The sequence below is a fragment of the Macaca mulatta genome, chromosome 3 (assembly GCF_049350105.2).
Source record: "Macaca mulatta isolate MMU2019108-1 chromosome 3, T2T-MMU8v2.0, whole genome shotgun sequence".
In the NCBI taxonomy this organism is placed as follows: Eukaryota; Metazoa; Chordata; class Mammalia; order Primates; family Cercopithecidae; genus Macaca; species Macaca mulatta.
This window is the reverse complement of record NC_133408.1, coordinates 27520462-27534910: the sequence shown is the minus strand read 5'-3', so window position 1 is coordinate 27534910 and position 14449 is coordinate 27520462. Positions and strand designations below refer to the sequence as shown.

Genomic DNA, 14449 nt, shown 5'->3' with positions numbered 1-14449 from the left:
GTTCAGAGGGGAGAACAGGTAGTATTGGGTGAGGAAATGTTTTCAAAGCTGATTAATAGAAATTTGTTGTTTGTGGTTAGTGAATTCATATAAGACAGCAAACCTAGATTTGCTTGGAACTAAACTGCATGGGTATTCTTTCACTGAATTGCTGCTTTCTCATCATTTTTTAATAAAATAAGGACAACTGGAGGGAACAATAGCTCAACAGAAATGTGAGCACATATGGCCTAGCCAGTAGAGTGTCTTAGTCACAAGATGTATCTCAGGGGACAATGATAGGACGAAGGGCCAGTGAACTCTCCTACTAAACCTGTTCTTATGTCTTCCTCAAGGAAGCCTATTCTCTACTGCATTTAGTGTAACATTGTAGAATTTACATTGAAGCTGTTACTTGACAAGTCGTGACCATGAAAAGTCCCAGCTTGTTCAGTAAGCTGAAAATACAAAAATGAATATATATGTGTGTGTATATATACATATATATAATTTTTAAACAAGAATATGTTTTACTATCCCACATAAATGATTAATCATATTCTTTTCTATGGAAATACTATTCATTGTGTCTGAAAATACTCATAATAAAAATCATAGCATGCATATTTGGCCTTGCACTTCCTATTAGCATGTAGGAAGTGTAACCAAGTCCAAATTCAGTCTGCTCACCGCACAACAGCCAATAAGTCAAGACAGAATGATTTGGAGCAAAGAAAATGACTTTATTTCTGAAAGCCAGCAAACCGAAAAGATGGCAGGCTGATGTCCTAAGGAACCATCTTAAGTCAGTACACATTTCAAGCTCTCTTTATGTTCAGGGTAGGGGGAAGAGAAACGGATTGGGACCAAAGGGTGACTGATGACCACAGATCTCTGGGTGCCAGTGAGGGTCTGAGGAGGCTGTGAAACCTCTCTGTCCTTGGTGAGGTCACAACGCCTCTGCAGATCCTTACCACAACATTGCTACTTGTGTGTATACCTCTGATATTTCCTCTGGGATTAGTTTTGGGAAGGGACTATTATGATTCTTGCTTTAAAGTTAAATTATAAACTAACTTCCTCCCATTGTTAGCCTGGCGTACCTGCAGAGATAAGCAAAAGCAATTAACCTAAAAGATATCACCATGGACAGGAGCAAAATGGAGTTAGTCATGCTAGGCCTCCTTTTCACTGTTACAAAAGCAACAAGGGAACATTATATCCTCTCTAACAAAAATAAGCTCAGTTGTCTAGGCATTTTTTTAAAAGTCTACCAGATGACTGAGATTGCAAGGTCCAAAAGTGAAATGAAATTCTTCTAAGAGTGAGAGTAATGAGCCCATGAAATAGGATGGAGACACAGGCCAAATGAACTGTCTTACTTCAGGCAGTTCTGCAGGAAGAAGAGATGTTCATGGTAAAAACAGGTTAAAAAACAGTGGAAATGTTAACCCATTCTTAAAGATGTAGGCTAGCGTTATGTTTAGAATCCCAGGAAGATTCTAAAACAAGGGAAATCTGAAAGTATTATACAACTCATTACCGTAGTCCTCTGACAAGCGTTCACAAGGAAGTTTTGTGGTAGAGGAAGAAGCCTGAGAGGAAAACGCCTCCTTAATGAAGACATTCAGGGATTCCCAGGGCAGAGCAGCTGAACCTAGAGAAAACTCTCGGTCCGCCGTGGAATAAGTTCATGGTCATGGCTGACTGCCACAGGGATATAATATCAAACACTGCTCCGATACAAGGTACGAGCTGCTGAAGGAGGGACAGGAAACCTGTTCGCATCAAGGAGTCTGCACTAACTTAAGGCAGAACACCTCTGCCGTGGGTGGGAGAGAGGCAGGAGACACCTAGCCCTAGGCTTCGCACTGAGTTGAGTAGGAGGAAAAGTGACTTCACTGCAAGAAAGCTCCAAACAGCTGAGAAAGCGCCACACAAGAGGTTTGGGCACACAAGTGCTGCCTGAAATGAAGGCTGGAGAAGGAGAATTGAACAACTCCCCTACCCAAATTATGAGCCTGCCACAGGAAACACACACACACACACACAAGAAAAAACTACAGAACGTCATCTCTCATGTAGATAGAAATCTGTAAAATGATATTAGCAAATGTAATCCAACAATATTTAAAAGAATAATATTCCATTATTAAGTCAGCATTATCTAGGAATGCATGACTGGTTTACCATATGATAACTAATGTAATTTATCACATCAACAGATTGAGTGTAAAATAATTTGATTCTTAAAATAGGTGCAGAGACAGGCCAGATGCGGTGGCACATGCCTGTAATCCCAGCACTTTGAAAGGCCGAGGTGGGTGGATCACTTGAGGTCAGGAATTTGAGACCAGCCTGGCTAAGTTGGTGAAACCCCATCTCTACTAAAAATATAAAAATTATCCAGGAATGGTGGCACATTCCTGTAATCCAAGCTACTTACGAGGCTGAAGCGGGAGAATTGCTTGAACCCGGGAGGCAGAGGCTGCAGCAGAGATCGCACCACTGTACTCCAGCCTGGGCAACAGAGCAAGACTCCATCTCAAAAAATAATAATAATACGTGCACAGAAATCATTTGAGAAATACAGTGACCATCTTATTGTAAACTTTTCAAAATACGGGAAAATGGGGAGAGGTGAGAGAAAGCACAAATTCTTAACTTTTTAATGAGTATTTGCAAAAAAGCTATGAAGCATCATTTGTTTTTTTCATGGATCAATGTAAGGGACAAGACAAGGATGTTCTTTCTCACTGGTTTCTCATACACCATTGTACTGGAAATGTTGGGTAGAGTAATAAGACAAGAGCAAAATATAAACCATATTGATTTTAACTGAAAAGTCAATCTTTCCCGGCAAATATCTTAATTGTACACATAGAAAATCCTAAAACAAATCTCTAAGAGAAAACAGTTTGGCACTATTTTATGAAACTTAATATGCAATTGTCATATGACCCAGTAACTACACTCTAGGATATTTATCCGTGACAAATAAAACCTGTGTTCCCACAAGAACCTGTACAGAAGTGGTCACTTGCACGCACATGCATCTTTGTTCATAACAGTCAAAAACTGGAAACCACCGAGATGTCCTTTATTTGATAAATGGCTCAACAAACTATGGTTCATCTACGGCATTGAATATGATTCACCAATAAAAATGAGCCAACTATTGATACAGAAAACTTGGCTTTGATCTCCACGGAACTTTACCAGGTAGAAAAAACAATCCCAAAAGGTTATGTAATATATAATTCTATATGTATAACATTCTTGAAATCACAAAATCATATAAGTGACGAACTGATTGGGGGTGACAGATTAGCGAGGAATGGGAAGGAGAGTGATTTTAATGGAATTGTTCTGTATCTTGATTGCATTAGTGCCAATACCCTGCCTCTGATATGGCATGAAAATTTTGCAAGATGTTACTATTAGAGAAAACTAGGTAAAGGGTAAAAGATGTCTTTTGGTATTTGTTTCTTACAACTGCGTGAATCTACTGTTATCTCACATACACTTATGCCCCGATTATCTAAAACTAAACATTTCAAAATAATGAAAGTCACATAATTCAAAATTTTCTAGAAATTATTATCACTTTTTTCAGGCTTTTAAAGTGCTCATTCTCTAGATGTCATGTTTTCTTTCTAAATGATGGTTACTCTTGTGGTTTATCCTATCACATTTTGTACTCCTATAATATATAGATTCTGTTGCTCCTATCATTTAATTAAATGCAGAAAGTTTAGGTCAGATTGACATGTTTATGTGACTATCCTTGTAAGAGCAATTGCATTCTCATATCTATTTCAATAGTATTTCCAAGTTAAATGCAATATTTTGAAAGATATATTGCATCTTTATTTTTATTAATTTATTTAGCATATTCTCAATTTAAATTCTCAATTAAATGTGACAAGTTGACAAGTCATCAACTTCTGCAAATGTACATTTGTGTGTTATCTAGATCTGTGAGCATCCTGCTCCCAAATTTCAGATATTTCAATGTGTGCATTTCTTTGATTTTTGCTGACTTTTTTTTTTTTATTCTTGAAATGGGGTCTCACTCTGTCACCCAGGTTGGAGTGCAGTGGCGCGATCTCGGCTCACTGCAAGCTCTGCCTCAAGGGTTCACGCCATTCTTCTGGCTCAGCCTCCCGAGTAGCTGGGACTACAGGCGCCCTCTACCATGCCCAGCTAATTTTTTGTATTTTTAGTAGAGACGGGGTTTCACAGTGTTAGCCAGGATGGTCTCGATCTCCTGACATCGTGCCCGCCTCGGCTTCCCAAAGTGCTGGGATTACGGGCGTATGCCACCGCACCTGGCCAACTTTTTCTTTAACATTTGCTCACATTAAGGTTCATTCAAAGTCTTTTTGGCATAAATATTGAATAGGGGCCTTGAGCTGTTGGAAATAAAGAACAACCATTAAAACTGGGCAGAATAAACCCACTTTCATTAAATTTGTGTAAATAATTCAGTTATATAGAACTGAGTGTGCTTCTAGTTTACATCATCAAATTAAAAAAAAAAATGTTCCCCTCTTGTGTCTGGGTGTTCTTGTTGTTTAACTCCCACTTATAAGTGAAAGCATGTGGTATTTGGTTTTCTGTTCCTGTGTTAGTTTGCTTAGGTTAATCACCTCCAGCTCCATCCATGTTGCTGCAAAGGACATGATCTCATTCTCTTTATGGCTGCATATTTCATGGCATATCTGTACCACATTTTCTATATCCAGTCTACCACTGATGGGCATTTAGGTTGATTCTATGTCTTTGCTATTGTGAATAGTGCTGCAATGAACATTTGCATGAATGTGTCCTTATGGTAGAATGATTTATATTCCTTTGGGTACATACCCAATAATGTGATTGCAAACACCGGGGCCTACTTGATGGTAGAGGGTGGGAAGAGGGTGAGGATTAAAAAATCACCCTTTGGGTACTATGCATATTACCTAGGTTACAAAATAACTTGCACACCAAACCCCATGACATGCAGTTGACCTTATAGCAAACCTGCACATGTACCCCTGAACCTAAAGTAAAAGTTTAAATAAAAGTTGGAGAACCTTCCTTTGGTAATGTAATGAAGAAGGTATTCCTTGTTTCAAAGATCACATATTTGAAGATGATTTTTCCATGATTTGCAAGGTTAAAACATAGTGCATCAATATATATAATAAAAATTACTCTGCTAACAGCCTACAGATTCGTTAAATTATAAAAATGGTTGAAGTATAGTGAATGAGAATAGGTGTTAATTTCAATAACTTTAATAGCTGTCTATATTATACATATACGTATATATACATACACATATAATTTATGTACTGAAAATATTAGTCAAATTATTTTGAAAATAGGGAAGATAATACTTTAAAGAATTGTTCCCTGACCCTTTCCTAAAGCAGTTTTTTTCTACATGCACTTGAAGCTAACTTGTAGTGGATTTGGTATGAAAAATTACATCTTAAATCTTGTCAGGATTTTCTCTAATCTCATAAACTTGGAAATATAAATTGGATAATCTTCGATATTCTGTAATACCACCCTTGTTTTGAAAAAGAAAGCACATTTATTGTATACCAGGTCTTCCTGTATGCCCGATTGAATGACAAAAAGATGAAAAAATCTAAGTAATATTTAATTGCTTTAGGAATATATATCCCATCATATTTTAGCACCACTGGTAGGGTCATTTGAAAAAGAGGATTGTGGATTCTCATTATGTCTCCTTTCCTTAAATGCTATGTAAATTTTGGAAAGTTACTTAAAAGCTATAAACGAATGGTAAGTCTTGTGTCACAGTAGTAACAATGATGGAAGGTCATTCTGTGATGAATTACCTATCACAGTTGGTGGGAAGAGAGGCTGGAGGTGAACAGACATGTCAGTTTCTTACTTTGCTTCATTTGTCCCATAGATATTCAGGCATTTCCGGAAATAAACTTGCCAAGTTTTCTGGTCTATATACGTATCACAGAGCAGAAAAACATTTGAATAAACATTTTTTAGTCAGATATTCTACAGAAACTCTTTTCTGCTTGTCTATTTCCATATGAATATATTATATGTGCATTGTAGGATATGAGATAGTCTTTAAAGTTTTTCTGCTTCAGGATAATGAGATGTGAGCAGACATAAAGTGTATCACTTCTGGGAAGCAATTTTAATATTCAATATTGTGTTAATCACTTTTCATTTCTTCTAACATGGAGACTGATAGATCCCAAATCGTGGATCTCTGACTGCCTGCGTTCCTGAATGCAGCTGGCAAGAAGCAAATACACTGCCTGAACTCTGAGTAAAAATGTAGCACACGGCCGGGCGCGGTGGCTCACGCCTGTAATCCCAGCACTTTGGGAGGCCGAGACGGGTGGATTATGAGGTCAGGAGATCGAGACCATCCTGGCTAACACGGTGAAACCCCCGTCTCTACTAAAAAATACAAAAAACTAGCCGGGCGTGGTGGCGGCGCCTGTAGTCCCAGCTACTCGGGAGGCTGAGGCAGGAGAATGGCGGGAACCCGGGAGGCGGAGCTTGCAGTGAGCTGAGATCGGCCACTGCACTCCATCCCAGGCGACAGAGCGAGACTCCGTCTCAAAAAAAAAAAAAAAAGTAGCACACACACAAAAAAAACCGTTGTTGTTCCAGCCACTGAGATTTGGAGATTATTTGCTACTGGAGTCTTATCTAGGTTATCACAGTGGCTTCTATGTAAGATTCCATGCTAGGCTACATAGAGAAGTCAAAAAATATTATGACCTTGGCCTTGTTTTCAATTAGTGCTATGCTTCTCTCTTAGAGTAAAATGCTAACAAATCTTTCATTTCATATTTATAAAATAATTTTCCTTCATACTTCTTTAAACATTTATAGGTCCTAACTACCTGTGCTGAGTAGTTAGATATGCTCTTTAGAAATAAAAAGAAAAATTAAAAATCACATGATCGTGATCTTATACTTTTGAGGATAAATGAAATATGCACCCATTCTATCACTCATGAATTTCAAACAGTGAGGGGAAAAAATAAACACTGATAGTTTTAGTACGTCCAACATATCCCTTATATATTTGTGAGTTTTCATGCACTTACTAGTATCTTGCCAGTAAGGTTTCTGTATGATTGATTTTAGAAAAAATTAGACACTTGACCCTTTGGGCTTCAGATTACCACAATTGCCATTACAGACTATTAACCAATATAGGAGCCATAGTAGTTAAGAGATAAATCATGAGAGCTATTTCCAATTTCACTCTGATATATTAAGGAGCTTGGAAGTTCTTACTCTCATCCTTAAGACCAAAAAAAAAAAAAAAAAAAAAAGTAAGGGAGCTAAAAACCAACAACTTTTCTTTCATTTGTCAGTGGCTTTAAGTTGTAGCATAAGCCACTACTCTACAATCCGGAGAGACAGGCAACCAAGCTCTGCCTAACTGCAGGCAAAACTGCTGGGGGCATGAACTGGGAGAAGTACTTAAATATAAATTTTGATGATTTTCTGGAGCCTGAGTGTGGATTACAGGGCATATCAGAATGCAAGAAAAATCATACTATGAAGATACAAAGGAAGCACCAGAATCAGACTCGAATATGGCACAGAAGTTGGAGTTATCAGACCTTGAATTTAAAATCACTCTGATTGATGTTAAGGGTGAACATGCAAAGTTGGACCACTAATAAGAATAGATTATTAATTGAAGCAGATACCTGAAAACATTAACAAAGAATAAAAGGGAAATGTTAGAAGTTTAAAAAATACACTGCAAGTCCAAATTCCTTCAGCGGTTTCATCAATAGACCTAACAAACCAAGGAAAAAATTAGTGAGCTTGAATATAGGTCATTAGAAACTTCACAAACTGAAATGTGATGATAATAAAAGATAAAACAGACCATTCAAAACTGTAAGATAATGTCAAAAGACGTAAGTGTATGCATAATTTGAGTATCAGAAGAAGAAAGGATGGAGCAGAAGACATTTGAAGTAATAATGGCCAAGAACTTTGCAAAATTAATGACAGACAGCAAACCACATATTCATGAATCTCAGAAAACACCAAAACCTTGCAACTGTAGTGAATAGAAAGCCCCACCTCAATGTTGCCTTAACCTTCATGACAGCGAGTACCGCTACAATTCTAGTGATCCTTGGAGGAAGAGACATTGCACTCCCCAAGGATGTAGTAAGGGAAGGCCCCGTGCTAAACTGGTGAGAGTTCCTAAGTTTATAATTTTTTGATTTACTCAAATATCTTCTTTCTCATGTTACAAATATGTTACCAGAAGAACTGGTTAGGGTAATTAACCAGTTTTGAAAAAAATTGATGGGAGGCCATTTTTTTTTAACTAGGCTGTAACAGATGAAACCAAGCCAGAAGAAAGTCATTTGTGCTAGGGGCCACGTAATCAAACTGAGCTTTAAAACAGACCAGTTTTCCAAAACACAGAGATTCATAGCAACTGATCTAAAGAGGCCAGTTAACTTGAGTGAGCTTGAGAAAGAAGTTCCCCCTGCCTTAACTCTATAGGAAAATAACTTTAAAATGGCCAATTCACTTTTTCTTACTTATTTCTGTTTTCTTCAGCACTTTTCTGTCTACAAAGTCAGCTCAGCTCAATGAAACACCTCTCTGGTTCATAGATGGGATGATACCCGAATCATGAATCCCTAATAAAAGCCAATTAGATCTTTAAACACAATTGGTTGCAATTTTAGTTTTAAAAGGACACCAGTTAGGGTCACTACCTCACAAACTTGGAAAATATATTATACTTTATCTACTCAGTGATCAGGGCATGTCACTTATCCATTTATTTCTTCTTTAAAGGTAATTTTATTTCAAAGACTTTTTATTCCTGCAGGAACTTTGTCAGTATCCCTCAATTCCATCTTAGCCAGTTTCCCTAAGTTTGATTTTTAGTGAGCAGTGGTGTTCGTCCATTCTCTCATAGAAGGTTTCTGGCTCCTGCTTAGACAGGGGGAGCCTTCACTTCATCCCTCATCACCACCATCACCCATCCAAACAAAACACACAAACCCCGGCACACTGGCCATAGACTTATTATTAAATTATTTTAAGGTTCAATAATAGGAAGATGAGCATTTTATGTAACCATTACTGAACAAGGGTGCTCCTCCGGATAAATCTCATTTAAGCTTTTGAAGATAAGCAGCTGGGGACTAATTGTGCATTTATGAGAAAAATGAAATAAAAAGACATGCCTCATTAGGCCACCCAAAATCTGGACTAAGTCACAGTCCATTGATTTGGTCTCCTCAAAACAACAAGCAAGCAAAACAAAAGCACTTGTCAATCAGTTTTAGCTCCTTTATGTAAAACGAAAGGAATTATGTATTTTAAGAAATCAAAAAGCCTTTAGTATTGCTGATGTTACTTATAAAATTATCTTTCAAGATTTACAAAAGCTTACATCATAAAAAATCTTTTTCAAAATAGACTTTGGCTCCCTAACCATTATAGTAATAGTAACACGTCACAACACTACATTTATGGTAGCCTTTATATAACAGTGTTTGTGTGAGTCAAGCATTTCTCAGCTTATTCTCTAGGGTGTACTGTCCAAACTCTAATCTCATGGAAAGGTAAACATAACTGAAGTATTTGGAGAGTTGAGGGAAAATCTCTTCCCTGAAGGAGCATTTCGTGTGTTTTTAATCATAAATGCCAAAGGATAGGGCCATAAGTTCTTGTCTCAGTTTCTTCAGAGTGTTCTGAATTTGAATTCCATTCTTTTTCTTTTCTATCCACCTCTGGTCAATGGCTATTGACCTGACCTTCCAGTATTTGTTCTTTGAACATAGCTGTAACTACTCTGATTAGTAACATGATATATAGTAAGCTATATATGGTTTCTCATTATAGTGACTTACAGGTATCTCCTAATTTTTTAAGTTCTTATCCTTTATTATGTTGGTGCCGTATTTGTTCATGCTTAAGGAGTTCCTAACTGAAGCATACTTCCAGGTACGGTAGCTGTCATGTGGCAGATTCTCCTCAGATTAATTGTTTTCTAGTATTTCCTGGTATGCCAGGTAGACCTTTACTTTCAGATCTTGGACAAAATTGGCAAATCATACCTTTCAACATCGTGCCCCTAGAAATAGCATGTTATCTGCTATTTGGCCAAGATACACCATTAATAGACTCCAGTATCGTATTCCTAGGTTTGTTAATTCAATGTATATTTTCTAAGCATTTATAGTAGCTGTTACCACTTTAGTCTTAGGGTCACAAAAGTAATTAATATGATCCACTAGGCTCAGGAGTTACAAACAGATACATTAATTGATAAACAGAAAGTCAGGAAATTGCTACTACAGGGCACCAATATTTGGACTCCATCAAATAGTGGATACATACATTACTTTATAAAGATACCAGAAGGAATATGGAGAATACGCAAACACTGTCTTACTTCTCACCAAAGTGGAAGGTGAGTTCTTAATTTTCGAGGGTCTGACATGAGTTCTCAATTTCCCATTAATTAAATAGTGATTACACTTAGGTAATGTGGTTAATGGAATATGATGGTTTCTCAGAAGCGTACTAATTCATGGCTTCATAAATAAGCACTCACATAAAAACACACCCACGTAATGTACTCATAAATTCTAAAACAGTGAATAACTAATTTTAAAAGTAACCAACCCAGATGCACAAATATTATCTTAAAAGCAGATTACCACAGATCACAGGTGACCACTCTTGCTTCCATTAGAGCAAGAGTGATCTAGAATTAATTCCATCAAAATCCCTATTAATAGGTTGCTCTGCCATGCAATCTATTATATATATTTTGAGATTGCTATGCAATCTAATATATATATTTCTCTTAAACCAACTTATTAACTCAAGAAATGTTACATCTATTTACTTTTCCTCTCTCATATTCTCATCTTCATGACTGCTTTGTTCTTCTACTGCCATAAACCAATCTTCCCTTCCTTCTTAAAGCTATGTCCTGGATATTTTTACATTTAATTGAATGTTTGCAAATTCTTGCCTTAAATATAATGTTACTTTCTCCTGAGGTCACAGCTCCCATTACAGCTTATTCAAATGCAAACTATAAAATAACCCAAATGCAGCACGAGAGAAGGCATCATTGTTATATTTGATTTTCCTTCTTTCTAAGGATTAAAAAAATCTGTCATATCTTCTGAGGCTCATATTTCTTGCTTTACCCATGTCTATCTACTTTTCCTAATTTCTTTTAACTGTCAAGATGCTTAAAAGCTAGATCAATCTCAATTCATTCTCATAGCCCTCTAAAACAGCTCTAAAATTTCCAACTATTTATGAACAAATTTGTCTGCAAAAACACTAGGTGAACACACAACATTTCATGAATCAAATCTGGACAAATACACAAAACACTCTTCAAACGCTACCAACTACTTGAGTTTACCACCTGTCTTATGAAACATATTTTCCAAGTTTGGCATATAACTTTCCATCAAATTGCATATAACCTTCCACCCACCATTTCACAGTAAATCAAAAGCTGCAACCATTCCAATGTCCACTTCTACAGGCAAACTTCAGGTCTTTTCTGAGATAATGTGACATATTTCTTGTAGTGTTGTTGCCTTTCTTACCAGTAATACTGTGCTACTGTCTTTATTTTTTTTTTAAATACATCTCTAACAAAGCTTTAGAGTGTTGTGCCCTTACTTCCAACTTTTCATAAGCCTTGTGGCTTCTATTATTTGAATTTACATAATACAACTACATAGCGATTTGTAAGAATGCATGTACTATATTATAGCAGAAATGACTGTATCTCCATGGGCAAAATTTTCTAAAAAATGGAACTACTGTCCTAAGATGTTCTGGAGGGAATAAATTATACTGCCACATGTTTCCAACATTCAGTCACACATTAAAATCATCACCTTTTCCTCTGTGTCAACTATCTGTTCCATTCTCAGAGGTTAATTTTTCTATATTTATCTGTACTTTCAAATTTCATCTAGAAAAGTGAGTAAATTTGAGATAATAAGCTTTAGTAGTAGTCAAAACAAGAAAGCATACCAGGTTTTTTTAGATTAATTACAAATATGCAAACAAAAAAACATGGAACTGGACTATGCAAGAAGATTCATGACATTAAGTAGATAAACCTTTACCATTCTGGCTTTGATGATTGGATAAATAATTCTACCATTAATCAATATATACAACATAAAAAGGGAGGTTTCTTTTTGAAAAATTTTTTGTTTTGTTTTTTTGAGACGGAGTCTCACTCTGTCACCCATTCTGGAATGCAGTGGCGTGATCTCAGCTCACTCCAACCTCCACCTCCCGGGTTCAAGCGATTCTCCTGCCTCAGCCTCCTGAGTAGCTGGGATTACAGGCACCTGCCACCACACCTGGCTAATTTTCTTTACTTTTAGTAGAGACGAGGTTTCACCATCTTGGTCAGGATGGTCTCGAACTCCTGACCTCGTGATCCCCCCACCTCAACCTCCCTAAGTGCTGGAATCACAGGTGTGAGCCACAGTGCCCGGCCGCTTTTTGAAAATTTTGATAAATATAGTTTCATTGAATTTGAGGGATATGTAGATTAGCATATAGAAAAACACGGAGATTGAAAGAAGAACTAAGAGAAAATTTGTTCACTTGATAATTGACTTTAGTATTGGAGATGTATAAACACTGAGGGAAAGACATAAACCAATGTGGAGGAAAACTAAGGAATCAAGAAAAAAAGTTGAATCTACAAAGGAACAAATTCTACTCATAACTGAGTTTAATCCAGATAAATGATTAGATGAGTAGGGTATGAGGCCCTCCCACCGACTGGAATGCGGGGCAATGAAGAAGCAGGTACAATTGCAGGTGGCAGAGAAAGTCCAAAGCAGTTCTAGGCTGATATGGTCTCTTTTTCTAAATTTATGTAATTTCTATTTGATCACCTTCCAGAAGAAAGTGTCTGCTGTTTCCTACCACAGACAAAAAAACTAACAGAACATAGAGCTCTTACTTATTCCCTAATTGCAACCTTCAGAAGTCAGTCAAGCAACACATTTGTACATTCCGGGGGACTGGGGGGCAGGATGTATGTGTGCGTGTACATTTTCATCCACTGCCGCACAATTCCTGAATCGGTGTGAGAAACAGTCATCACTTGGTTAAAGGAAAACCAGCCAACCACAAAGAGCCATTTTAAATGACTGCCAAGATGACCAATCATTTTTTTCAATATTTCATTTTTTATGATATTAAAAAAATTCACAAGCTTCTCAAAGAAGGAAGGCATGTAGTGTTACCTCATGGCCATACCTTTATTCTTTTTCTCCTATACACATAATCCCTACTTCTGTGATGTGAAATATCAATTAAAGTATTTAGGAGGAGTATGGGATCTCTTTACACATATCTGCTTATTAAGAAACAACACTATTACCAATGTGAATCTTGGCCTGTGATATAGTTTTTTTTTTCATGTTCCTAACATCATATTGTGAAAATCATTGTTTCAGTCATGCTGGAAAATATCTACTTTTTTATCCCAGCTTGTGTAAAATTTAAAACAAGCTCTTTAAAGTGATACAATCCTTTCCGGCGGTGATGACCTACCCACATGAGAACATGCCTCTTGCAAAGGATCTCCTTCATCCCTCCCCAAAAGAGGAGAAGAGCCCCAATTCCTACTTCATGGACGTGAAATGCCCAGGATGCTATAAAATCACCACGGTCTTTAGCCATGCACAAACGGTAGTTTTGTGTGTTGGCTGCCCCACTGTCCTCTGCCAGCCTACAGGAGGAAAAGCAAGGCTTACAGAAGGATGTTCCTTTAGGAGGAAGCAGCAGTAAAAGCACTGAATCAAGATGAGTGGGAAACCATCTCAATAAACACATACTGGATTAAAAAAAAAAAGCTATACAATCATTATTTATTTAAGCAAAATACTTTATAGCTATATGTCATATGCTTATTTCTTTTGGAAGAAATAAAAATGAATAATTAATATAACAAATGTTGGCTAACACTTACGAATAGTATTACTATTTCCCGATGAGAAAGAATTATATAAGGGTCTCTGTGTAATATTTTAGCTAGTCCAGGCCAGAATTGCCCTTCTAAGAAAATTTACATTGCCCATCCTTGACATAATTATAAAACTTACCAAATGGCAAGCATTTTTGGGGAGCCAACAACACAACTTAATAGATAATGATGACAAAATAAAGAAATAGCAGCCTCCTAAGCAAGAGTGCCAGTGAACAAATGATTTTATTATGAAGGATTGCTCTGGTTGAAATTCCAGATTAGGGATACACAGTGCCTATGAAAGACAAAATTATATAGCTGAGGACATGCGATAAATACTACTGAGAAAAAATGTACAAAGTAATTGTGAATTAGGTTTATTTGATTCACTAATTTTTTTCCACTTTACTACCTATGTGTGCTGAAATGAAATCA

General features: G+C 36.8%; 1 pseudogene; it reads left to right on the top strand.

Moving 5' to 3' along the window:
• The first annotated feature begins 13611 nt into the window (after positions 1 to 13611).
• On the top strand, positions 13612 to 13836 carry LOC106997304 (small ribosomal subunit protein eS27 pseudogene; annotated as a pseudogene).
• The last annotated feature ends 613 nt before the right edge of the window (positions 13837 to 14449 follow it).